At 44.3% G+C, this 13,079-nt stretch overlaps 2 pseudogenes; both read left to right on the top strand.

Annotated features, from left to right (window-relative positions):
• The first annotated feature begins 2,194 nt into the window (after positions 1 to 2,194).
• LOC133101206 (E3 ubiquitin-protein ligase KCMF1-like) lies at positions 2,195 to 3,328 on the top strand (annotated as a pseudogene).
• An 8,349-nt stretch (positions 3,329 to 11,677) lies between these two features.
• LOC133101716 (E3 ubiquitin-protein ligase KCMF1-like) lies at positions 11,678 to 13,079 on the top strand (annotated as a pseudogene).

The raw sequence follows: 13,079 nt of genomic DNA, 5'->3' as shown, positions 1-13,079 counted from the left end.
CTACTTACAATAGCCAGGTCATGGAAGCAACCTAAATGCCCATCAACAGACGAATAGTTAAAGAAGATGTGGTACATATGTACAATGGGATATTACTCAGCCTTAAAAAGAACGAAATTGTGTCATTTGTAGACAAGTGGATGGATCTAGAGACTGTCATACAGAGTGAAGTAAGCCAGAAAGAGAAAAACAGTTATGGTATATTAACACATGTATGTGGAACCTAGAAAAATGGTACAGAAGAACGGGTTTGCAGGGCAGAAATAGTGACACAGATGTACAGGAAAAAAGTATGGACAAAAAGAGGGGAAAGTGGCACGAGGGTGGAGGTGGTGTGATGAATTGAGAGACTGACATTGACATATATACACACATATGTATAAATTGGATAACTAATATAATCCTGCTGCATTAAAAAAATTTAAAATTCAAAACTTCAAAAAAAATAATTAAAATTAAAATTAATGTGACTATTTGAAACAAACAAACAAACAAAAAAACAACCTCAGGAAGACGGTTCTAGGCAGGCTCTCTTTCAATGTGGGTCTGCCTAAGTGAGGAAAGTGGAGCTGCACTGCAAAAAACCACCGGGACTCCAATTCATTTGGGGAATTCATGCCAGATGTCTCTCATCTTGAAGCAGCGATTAGACTGTAGGACCATCCCGAAATACACTAGAGATTTACCCTGAGCATTGCTACGCATTTGGAACATCCAATGTCACCTAGGTCTACCGGGGGCATTCAGACGATTATGCAATGCAGCAGACGCAGAACACGCCAAGTCCAAAAGTTGCTGCGTGGAAGGGTGAAGTGTGTCCCAAGGGTCATTTTAGCTACTCTGAAGAGATAGGGAAAAATGTCGTGGAATGATTTTGTAATTGGGAAGACTAGGAAGGGCAGTGGTTTCCTCGTTTGAAAACTAGATAGTGGCGGCCACAAGGCTGCATGATGTTGCCTATCTTTTTTGCACTTCTAAGAATGACTCCGTGACGAAAAATGAGTTTTCTCATAAGAAGCCGGAGATCTCCACTGCTTCCTAGGAGTTCATCCTAAGGCGCACCTTACCTATATTGCGAAGTCAATGTGACCCATAGCCTCAAGATAAACCCCAGTGTTTCCCATCAGCAAAGTTTGGTGTGCAGCTGCCTCCAGGATCCTTGAGTGCATCGAGTGTTTTAAGTCCTCTATGCCTTTTCGGAGATTTAAGACAGTGGCATATGAATTCACTTCCGAGGGAGAACGTGTGTCCTGTGGGTCCCTTGTGCATCTTCCAAGCAACATAACGTGAAACAGACTTTAGGATGAACTCTTTCTACGCAGAGGGAAGGGCAATTAATTACTTTCTTGCTTGCATAGCTACCTTTCTACAGCTTAAACCAGTCCCGGGGACAGGGTTCTAGCCAGTCTTGTGTTGAACGTGGCTCTCCATTTGTGAGGACCTCTAAACTCCACTGAAACAATCCCTGTGACTAAAGTACATCCTGGGAACTCATACCAGTCATCACTGTAGCATGGCGGGAAGGTCGACTCTAGGCCCAGCCTGAAAAACAGTACAGAGGTGGTAGTGAGGGGGCGGCCGCCAGGCCGAGGGCGGTTTCGGGCGGTCTCCGGCACCCGGCGCCCGACCGCTGCCTGCTTGTGGGTGCGCGCAGATGACGTGCCCCGAGTCGCTGCGGCCGCGCCGCTCCCACAGTTCCCTCCCGCCCAGGGCACCAGGCGTCTGGGCCCGACGCGGCCAGCGAGAGGCGGGGCTGCAGAGCAGGCGGGGGAATGAGGTGGAGGAGGAGGACGAAGAGGAGGAGAAGGCGGAAGTTGGAGCCCGGGGAGAGTGGCGGTTGGTGGGCCGGGTGTAGGGAGGAGCGGGATTTACGGAGCGCGGCGCCACAACCTGGAACCGGCGGGCCCGAGAGTGACCGAGTCAAGGCATGTGCCAGCGGAACCGCGGCGTCGGACCGCCTCCTGGAGGAGCTCGGCCCCGTCCAGGCCCGGCCTCATTCCCAGCCCGCGCTTCCTCCTGCCGCGGCCGCCGCGCTGCCGCCGGCGCCGTAGCGCTCTGCTGCCCACCCCGTCCCCGCGGCCGAGCCCTGGATTCCAGTGGAAGAAGGCCATCCCACGAGTGCAGGACCAGGACCCCGCGGGGGACACTGCAGCCTGCGCTCGGTAGGGCCCCCGCCGCCACCCTCTGAAATAGGATGTCCCGACATGACGGTGTCAGCTGTGATGCATGTTTCAAGGGAAATTTTCAAGGTCACAGCTATAAGTGTTTAATATGCAATGGTTACGATTTTTGTGCATCTTGTTATGAAGTGGTGCAACAAGAACAAGGCATACAACTGACCATCCAATGCACTGCATGTTAACAAGGGTAGATGTTGATTTGTACTATGGTTCCTAAGCTTTCTCTGTAGAGCAGCCACAGGCTTTTACTTGTCCCTATTGTGGAAAAATTGGCTATACGGAGACATCTCTTCAAGAACATGCAGAAACATCAACAGAAGTGATGTATACAGTATTTGCAGCATTACCTGGAGGCAGTCCTAATCATGTCACGGATGACCCTGCAGCTCGTCTTACTCTTGAACACAGAGCCCCTAGAGATTTAGATGAATCGAGTGGTGTTCGACATATACATAGAATGAATGCTTCACCTTGGCTGGGGATTGGGAGGTCCTGGTGTACGTAGATCAAACATTCATTCCACTAGCAGTTCTACTGGCAGGCTTTCTTCTTCTCGGACTTCATATTCTCCAAGCAATAGGGAAGCCATTGATCCTATAGGTGAGCTTTGATCCCAGTTATCAGGAGTGAGACGTTCCGCAGGGGGACAGCTTAATTCCTCTGGCCCTTCCGCTTCGCAGTTACAACAACTGCAGATACAGCTGCAGCTAGAATGGCAGCACGCCCGGGCAGCACGGCCACAACTGGACACTGCACGCAACGCAACCCGGCATACTAACACAAGGAGTGTCACCACTACAATCACACATTCCACAGAAACAAACAACACAACTAACACAGAAAGCAGTCAGCAAACTATCCAGAATTCCCAGTTTCTTCTAAAAAGGTTGAACGATCCTAAATTGTCTGAAACAGTGCACCAGTCCGTAGAAAGTGAGTGCACAGACCGCACCCTCTTTATTCAAGAGCGCCTTCGATCAACTTTATTTCGTGAAGAGAGCTCGTCCTCAGACGAGAATGAACGGGGTGAATTGGCAGATTTTGGTGCTTTGGGCTGTGTAGATATTATGCCTTTAGATGTTGCTTTAGAAAACCTAAATTTAAAAGAGAGTACTATAGGAAATGAACCTCCACCACCTCCTCTTTGATGACACCCCAATTCACAGACCATGTCCTCTGTGCTGTATTTCCCAATGAATGTGGACAACAACTATCTTGGGTTTGATTGGTGATTGTAATTTCAGGTCTGTCACTCTTGTTTTATTGTGTACATTCAAAAGGAAGAGCGAAAATCTATATGATAATCCTTTCCACTTAACTAATTTTTACCTCTAGCTGGAAAATATAGGTAGCAGTGCAGGGTGATCTCTGCTTCCTGTACCTTGACATGCAAAAGCTTCTGCTAATACTCCACAATCAAACTGAAGAGGAAAATTGAAATATCTAATGAAGCTGCTGTGTGTGATTATGAATATTAATCGATAAAATCTGTTGGGCTGGTTTACCTTAAAAAAAAAAAAAAAAGACTACCTATATACCGGTAACACTCCGAGGCATTTGGGTGATCCAAAGTCTCCTAGGCCTGAATAGGTCATTACATGCATAATGCTATTCACCACACGCAGAAATCCCAGCCTCAAACGTGTCATCGTGGAAGGTCCCAGTGTGTCCCAAATGTCTCCAGTAGTCAGGAAGAGAGTGCCTGTAAATGACCTGTGGGATCAAATTGGTAACTGGAGAATGTCAGGAAAGCCCACGTTTCCCCCTTTGGAAAGCGACATGGTTTTGGCCTCCAAGGTGTCTCTAACACACACTGCCCATCTATTCATCACTCTACAAATATTTATGCGAGGAACAGTGAGATTTGCGTAAAGAAACCACGTGCTTTCGATTTCTTTCTTGGAGCTCATCCCACAGCATTCTGTAGCTAATGTGCCAACCAAATGTGACCTCTAGTTTAGAGGTAAGGTGCACATTTTCCCATCACAAAAGATAGGGTGCAACAGTTTCCAGGAAACCTTAGTCAATGGACTGCTTTAGCTCCAGTATTCCTCACAGTGCTTAGGACTCTCGCGTGTGTACTTTTCCCGTGGAAGTACACTGTGGCCCAAAAGCCATCTTAGCACCATCCGGGGAAACACATCTCTGGGAACCGCCCTTTCTGTTCAGTTTGAAGGGCTAGGAGCAGCTTGCTTAATTCAATGGCTTGCATTCCTCAGCTTTCAAACAACCTCAGGAAGACAGTTCTTGGTAGGCTTTCTTTCAATGTGGGTGTGCCAAAGTGAGGAAACCTGAGCTGCAATGTAAAAACACCGGGTCTCCAATTCATTTTGAGAACTCATGACAGACGTCTCTCTAACTGAAGAGGAAACCAGACATTAGGTCCAGCCAAAAATAATGCAGAGATTTACTTTGAGCGCTGCTCAGCATTTACATCATCCAAAGACACCTAGGCCTACTGAGGGCATTTAGAAGATTCTACAGTTAATTGCTCACAGTACACGTAGCACCCAAAGGTCTCATCGTGCAAGGGCAATCTTTGTTCCAAGTGTCTCTTGTAGCTAGTCAGAAAAGATAAGTAAATGTGCTGTGTGATCTACTTTGTAATTGGGAGGACTAGAAAAGTCAGTATTTTTCCCTTTTTAAAGACAGATAGTGACAACTTCAAGGCTGTCTGACGTTAACCATCTTTTATTCATTTCTGGGGATGCCTCTGTGAATAAAAGCACGTTTTCTCATAAGTAGTGGGGAGGTTTTCACCGCTTGGTCAGAGCTCATGCCACTGCCCACCCTAGATAAAGTGCAAAGTGAACGTGACCCCTAACATCAAGGTAAGCCCCAGTGTTTCCCATAAGCAAAGTTTGGTGTGCAGCAGTCTCCATGAACCCTGAGTCGATCGACTGCTTGAACTCCTCGATGCCTTTTTCTAGGCTTAAGACCGTCATGTATGAATTCATGTGTTTGGGAGACAGTTTTGTCCTGTCAGTTCCTTGGATATCTTCCAAGAGAAATAACACGAGACAGACTGTTGAGATCAGCTATTTCTATGCAGTGGGAAGAGGAATTAATTGCTTTTTGCTTGTATAGCTCGCTTTCTACAGCTTTAAAACAGCCCTGGGGACACAGTTTGACCCATTCTTAAGTTCAACGTTGCTCTCCCTTTTTGAGTGTCACTGAGCTGAAATGAATCAATCCCCGTGGCTAAAGTACCTCCTGGAAACTCCTACTTGTCATCTCTCTTCCATGACGGGAAGGTAGACCTTGGGTGAAGCCAGATAAACGTACCAAAATACCGGTAACACCGCGAGGCATTTGGATGATACAAAGACACCTAGGCCTGCCTAGATCATTACATGGGTAATGCTATTCACCGTATGCAGGACTCTCGGCGTCCAATGTGTCATCATGTAAGGGCCCAGTGTGTCACCAAAGGCTCCAGTAGTCAGGCAGAGAGTGACGGTAAATGTGCTGTGAGGTCAAGTTTGTAATTGGAGAATGTCGGGAATCCCATATATATATATATATATATATATATATATATATAAAACAGTCATAAATGTATATGCACCCAACATAGGACCACTTCAATACATAAGGCAACTGCTAACATCTATAAAAGAGGAAATCGACAGTAACACATAATATTGGGGGAGTTTAACACCTCACTTACACCAATGGACAGATCATCCAAACAGAAAATTAATAAGGAAACTCGAGCTTTAAATGACACAATAGACCAGATAGATTTAATGGATATTTACAGGACATTCCATTCCAAAACAGCAGATTACACTTTCTTCTCAAGTGCACATGGAACATTCTCTAGGATAGATTACATCACGGGTCACAAATTAAACCTCAGTAAATTTAAGAAAATTGAAATCACATCAATTATCTTTTGGGACCACAATGCTATGAGATTAGAAATCTATTACAGGGGAAAAAACGTAAGAAACACAAAACATATGGAGGCTAAACACTACGTTACTAAATAACCAAGAGATCACTGAAGAAATCAAAGAGGAAATCAAAAAATACCTAGAGACACATGACAAAGAAAACAAGACGATCCTAAACCTATGGGATGCAGCAAAAGCCGTTCTAAGGGAAGTTTATAGCAATAAAAGCCTACCTCAAGAAACAAGAAAAATCACAAATAAACAATCTAACCTTACACCTCAAAGAACTAGAGAAAGAAAAACAAACAAATTGCAAAGTGAGTAGAAGGAAAGAAATCAAAAGGATCAGAGCAGAAATAAAATAAATAGAAACAAAGAAAGCAATAACAAAGATCAATAAAACTAAAAGCTGCTTCTTTGAGAAGATAAACAAAATTCATATACCATTAACCAGACTCATCAAGAAAAACAGAGAGAGGACTCAGATCAATAAAAATAAAAATGAAAACGGAGAAGTTACAACAGACAACGCAGAAATACAAAGCATCCTAAGAGACTACTACAAGCAAATCTATGCAAATAAAATGGACAAACTGGAAGAAATGGACAAATTCTTAGAAAGATATCACCTTCCAAGGCTGAACCAGGAAGAAACGGAAAATATGAACAGACAAATCACAAGTAATGAAATTGAAACCGTGATTTAAAAACTTCCAACAAGCAAAAGTCCAGGTCCAGATGGCTTCACAGGTGACTTCTATCAAACATTTAGAGAAGAGCTAACACCCATCCTTCTCAAACTCTTCCAAAAAATTGCGGAGGAAGGAAGACTCCCAAACTCATTCTATGAGGCCACCATCACCCTGATACCAAAACCAGGCAAAGATACTACAAAAAAAGGAAATTACAGACCAATATCACTCTTGAATATACATGCAAAAATCCTCAACCAAATACTGGCAAACAGAATCCAACAACACATTAATAGAATTATACACCATGTCAAGTGGGATTTATCCCAGGGATGCAAGGATTCTTCAATATACGCAAATCAATCAATGTGATACACCAATTTAGCAAATTGAAGAAGAAACACCATATGATCATCACAATAGATGTAGAAAAAGCTTTTGACTTTTCAACACCCATTTATGATAAAAACTCTCCAGAGAGTGGGCATAGAGGAAACCTACCTCAACATCATAAAGGCCGTATATGAAAAACCCAAAGCAAACATCATTCTCAAAGGTGAAAAACTGAAAGAATTTCCTCTCAGATCAGGAACAAGACAAGGATGTGCACTCTCACCACGATTATTCAACATAGTTTTCGAAGTCCTAGCCACGGCCATCAGAGAAGAAAAAGAAATATACAGAATACAAATTGGGAAAGAAGAAGCAAAACTGTCACTGTTTGCAGACGACATGATACTATACATAGAGAATCCTAAAGATGCCACCAGAAAACTACTAGAGCTAATCAATAAATCTGGTAAAGTTGAAGGATACAAGTTTAATGCATAGAAATCTCTTGCATTCCTATATACTAATGATGAAAAATCTGAAAGAGAAATTAAGGAAACACTCCCATTTACCATTGCAACAACAACAAAAAATTACCTAGGAAGAAACCTACATAGGGAGGCAACTATGCCGAAAACTATAAGACACTGATGAAAGAAATTAAAGACGATACCAACAGATGGAGAGATATACCATATTTTTGGATTGGAAGAATCAATATTGTGAAAATGAGTATACTACCCACAGCAATCTAAAGATTCAATGCAATCCCTATCAAATTACCAATGACATTTTATACAGAAGTAGAACAAAAAAATCTTAAAATTTCTATGGAGACACAAAAGACCCCAAATAGCCAAAGCAGGCTTGTGGGAAAAAAATGGAGTTGGAGGAATCAGACTCCCTGACTTCAGACTATACTACAAAGCTACAGTAATCAAGGCAATATGGTACTGGCAGAAAACCAGAAATAGAGATCAACGGAACAGGATGGAAAGCCCAGAGATAAACAAACGCACCTGTAGTCAACTAATCTATGACAGAGTAGGCAAGGATATACAATAGAGAAAAGACAGTCTCTGCAATAAGTGGTGCTGGGAAAACTGGACAGCTACATGTAAAAGAAGGAAATTAGAACACTCCATAACACCATACCCAAAAATAAACTCAAAATGGATTAGAGACCTAAATGTCAGACTGGGCAATATAAAAGTCTTAGAGGAAAACATAGGAGGAACACTCTTTGACATAAATCACAGCAAGATCTTTTTTGATCCACTGCCTAGAGTAATGGAAATAAAACAAAAATAAACAAATGGGACCGAATGAAACATAAAAGCTTTTGCACAGCAAAGGAAACCATAAACAAGAGGAAAAGACAACCCTCAGAATGGGAGAAAATATTTCAAATGAATCAGAGGACAAAGGATTAATCTCCAAAACATATAAAAAGCTCATGCAGCTCAATAGTAAAAAAAAAAAAGAAAACCACCCCAGCAAAAAATGGGCAGAAGAGCTAAATACACATTTTTTGAAAGAAGACATACAGATGGCCAAGAAGCACATGAAAAGCTGCCCAACACCACTAATTGTTAGAGAAAAGCAAATCGAAACTACAATGAGGTATCACCTCACACCACTTACAATGGGCATCATCAGAAAATCTACAAACAACAAATGCTGGAGAGGGTGTGGAGAAAACGGAACCCTCTTGCACTGTTGGTGGGAATGTAAATTGATAGCGCCACTATGGAGAACAATACGGAGGTTCCTTAAAGACCTAAAAATAGAATTACCATATGACCCAGCAATCCAACTACTGGGCATATACCCAGAGAACCATAATTCAAAAAGACACATGCACCCCAAAGTTCATTGCAGCACTATTTACAATAGCCAGGTCATGGAAGCAACCTAAATGCCCATGAAAAGATTAATGGATCTAGAGACTGTCATACAGAGTGAAGTAAGTCAGAAAGAGAAAAACAAATATCGTATATTAAGGCATATATGTGGAACCTAGAAAAATGGTACAGATGAACCACTTAGCAGGGCAGATATTGAGACAAAGATGTAGGGAACAAATGTACAGACACCAAGTGGGGAAAGCAGTGGTGGGGTGGGAGTGGGGGTGTGATGAATTGGGCAATTAGGGTTGACATGTATACACAGATGTGTATACAATTGATGACTAATAAGAACCTGCTGTATAAAAAAAATATATAAAATAAAATTCAAAAATTAAAAAAAAACCACCCAATCAAAAAATGGGCAGAAGAGCTAAGTAGACATTTCTCGAAAAAAGACATACAAATGGCCAATAAGCACATGAAAAGCTGCTCAACATCACTAATTATTAGAGAAAAGCAAATCAAAACTACAATGAGGTATCACCTCACACCAGTTACAATGGGTATCATCAGAAAATCTACAAACAACAAATGATGGAGAGGGTGTGGAGAAAAGGGAACCCTCTTGCACTGTTGGTTGGAATGTAAATTGATACAGCCACTATGGAGAACAGTATGGAGCTTCCTTAAAAGACTAAAAATAGAATTACCACATGACCCAGCAATACCACTAGTGGGCATATAACCTGAGAATACCATAATTCAAAAAGACACATGCACCCCAGTATTCCTTGCAGCACTACTTACAATAGCCAGGTCATGGAAGCAACCTAAATGCCCATCAACAGACGAATAGTTAAAGAAGATGTGGTACATATGTACAATGGGATATTACTCAGCCTTAAAAAGAACGAAATTGTGTCATTTGTAGACAAGTGGATGGATCTAGAGACTGTCATACAGAGTGAAGTAAGCCAGAAAGAGAAAAACAGTTATGGTATATTAACACATGTATGTGGAACCTAGAAAAATGGTACAGAAGAACGGGTTTGCAGGGCAGAAATAGTGACACAGATGTACAGGAAAAAAGTATGGACAAAAAGAGGGGAAAGTGGCACGAGGGTGGAGGTGGTGTGATGAATTGAGAGACTGACATTGACATATATACACACATATGTATAAATTGGATAACTAATATAATCCTGCTGCATTAAAAAAATTTAAAATTCAAAACTTCAAAAAAAATAATTAAAATTAAAATTAATGTGACTATTTGAAACAAACAAACAAACAAAAAAACAACCTCAGGAAGACGGTTCTAGGCAGGCTCTCTTTCAATGTGGGTCTGCCTAAGTGAGGAAAGTGGAGCTGCACTGCAAAAAACCACCGGGACTCCAATTCATTTGGGGAATTCATGCCAGATGTCTCTCATCTTGAAGCAGCGATTAGACTGTAGGACCATCCCGAAATACACTAGAGATTTACCCTGAGCATTGCTACGCATTTGGAACATCCAATGTCACCTAGGTCTACCGGGGGCATTCAGACGATTATGCAATGCAGCAGACGCAGAACACGCCAAGTCCAAAAGTTGCTGCGTGGAAGGGTGAAGTGTGTCCCAAGGGTCATTTTAGCTACTCTGAAGAGATAGGGAAAAATGTCGTGGAATGATTTTGTAATTGGGAAGACTAGGAAGGGCAGTGGTTTCCTCGTTTGAAAACTAGATAGTGGCGGCCACAAGGCTGCATGATGTTGCCTATCTTTTTTGCACTTCTAGGAATGACTCCGTGATGAAAAATGAGTTTTCTCATAAGAAGCCGGAGATCTCCACTGCTTCCTAGGAGTTCATCCTAAGGCGCACCTTACCTATATTGCGAAGTCAATGTGACCCATAGCCTCAAGATAAACCCCAGTGTTTCCCATCAGCAAAGTTTGGTGTGCAGCTGCCTCCAGGATCCTTGAGTGCATCGAGTGTTTTAAGTCCTCTATGCCTTTTCGGAGATTTAAGACAGTGGCATATGAATTCACTTCCGAGGGAGAACGTGTGTCCTGTGGGTCCCTTGTGCATCTTCCAAGCAACATAACGCGAAACAGACTTTAGGATGAACTCTTTCTACGCAGAGGGAAGGGCAATTAATTACTTTCTTGCTTGCATAGCTACCTTTCTACAGCTTAAACCAGTCCCGGGGACAGGGTTCTAGCCAGTCTTGTGTTGAACGTGGCTCTCCATTTGTGAGGACCTCTAAACTCCACTGAAACAATCCCTGTGACTAAAGTACATCCTGGGAACTCATACCAGTCATCACTGTAGCATGGCGGGAAGGTCGACTCTAGGCCCAGCCTGAAAAACAGTACAGAGGTGGTAGTGAGGGGGCGGCCGCCAGGCCGAGGGCGGTTTCGGGCGGTCTCCGGCACCCGGCGCCCGACCGCTGCCTGCTTGTGGGTGCGCGCAGATGACGTGCCCCGAGTCGCTGCGGCCGCGCCGCTCCCACAGTTCCCTCCCGCCCAGGGCACCAGGCGTCTGGGCCCGACGCGGCCAGCGAGAGGCGGGGCTGCAGAGCAGGCGGGGGAATGAGGTGGAGGAGGAGGACGAAGAGGAGGAGAAGGCGGAAGTTGGAGCCCGGGGAGAGTGGCGGTTGGTGGGCCGGGTGTAGGGAGGAGCGGGATTTACGGAGCGCGGCGCCACAACCTGGAACCGGCGGGCCCGAGAGTGACCGAGTCAAGGCATGTGCCAGCGGAACCGCGGCGTCGGACCGCCTCCTGGAGGAGCTCGGCCCCGTCCAGGCCCGGCCTCATTCCCAGCCCGCGCTTCCTCCTGCCGCGGCCGCCGCGCTGCCGCCAGCGCCGTAGCGCTCTGCTGCCCACCCCGTCCCCGCGGCCGAGCCCTGGATTCCAGTGGAAGAAGGCCATCCCACGAGTGCAGGACCAGGACCCCGCGGGGGACACTGCAGCCTGCGCTCGGTAGGGCCCCCGCCGCCACCTTCTGAAATAGGATGTCCCGACGTGACGGTGTCAGCTGTGATGCATGTTTCAAGGGAAATTTTCAAGGTCACAGCTATAAGTGTTTAATATGCAATGGTTACGATTTTTGTGCATCTTGTTATGAAAGTGGTGCAACAAGAACAAGGCATACAACTGACCATCCAATGCACTGCATGTTAACAAGGGTAGATGTTGATTTGTACTATGGTTCCTAAGCTTTCTCTGTAGAGCAGCCACAGGCTTTTACTTGTCCCTATTGTGGAAAAATTGGCTATACGGAGACATCTCTTCAAGAACATGCAGAAACATCAACAGAAGTGATGTATACAGTATTTGCAGCATTACCTGGAGGCAGTCCTAATCATGTCACGGATGACCCTGCAGCTCGTCTTACTCTTGAACACAGAGCCCCTAGAGATTTAGATGAATCGAGTGGTGTTCGACATATACATAGAATGAATGCTTCACCTTGGCTGGGGATTGGGAGGTCCTGGTGTACGTAGATCAAACATTCATTCCACTAGCAGTTCTACTGGCAGGCTTTCTTCTTCTCGGACTTCATATTCTCCAAGCAATAGGGAAGCCATTGATCCTATAGGTGAGCTTTGATCCCAGTTATCAGGAGTGAGACGTTCCGCAGGGGGACAGCTTAATTCCTCTGGCCCTTCCGCTTCGCAGTTACAACAACTGCAGATACAGCTGCAGCTAGAATGGCAGCACGCCCGGGCAGCACGGCCACAACTGGACACTGCACGCAACGCAACCCGGCATACTAACACAAGGAGTGTCACCACTACAATCACACATTCCACAGAAACAAACAACACAACTAACACAGAAAGCAGTCAGCAAACTATCCAGAATTCCCAGTTTCTTCTAAAAAGGTTGAACGATCCTAAATTGTCTGAAACAGTGCACCAGTCCGTAGAAAGTGAGTGCACAGACCGCACCCTCTTTATTCAAGAGCGCCTTCGATCAACTTTATTTCGTGAAGAGAGCTCGTCCTCAGACGAGAATGAACGGGGTGAATTGGCAGATTTTGGTGCTTTGGGCTGTGTAGATATTATGCCTTTAGATGTTGCTTTAGAAAACCTAAATTTAAAAGAGAGTACTATAGGAAATGAACCTCCACCACCTCCTCTTTGA

The sequence above is a fragment of the Eubalaena glacialis genome, chromosome 11 (genome assembly GCF_028564815.1).
Source record: "Eubalaena glacialis isolate mEubGla1 chromosome 11, mEubGla1.1.hap2.+ XY, whole genome shotgun sequence".
In the NCBI taxonomy this organism is placed as follows: Eukaryota; Metazoa; Chordata; class Mammalia; order Artiodactyla; family Balaenidae; genus Eubalaena; species Eubalaena glacialis.
Note: the sequence above shows the minus strand (reverse complement) of the source record. Positions and strands in the feature narration are given on the sequence as shown.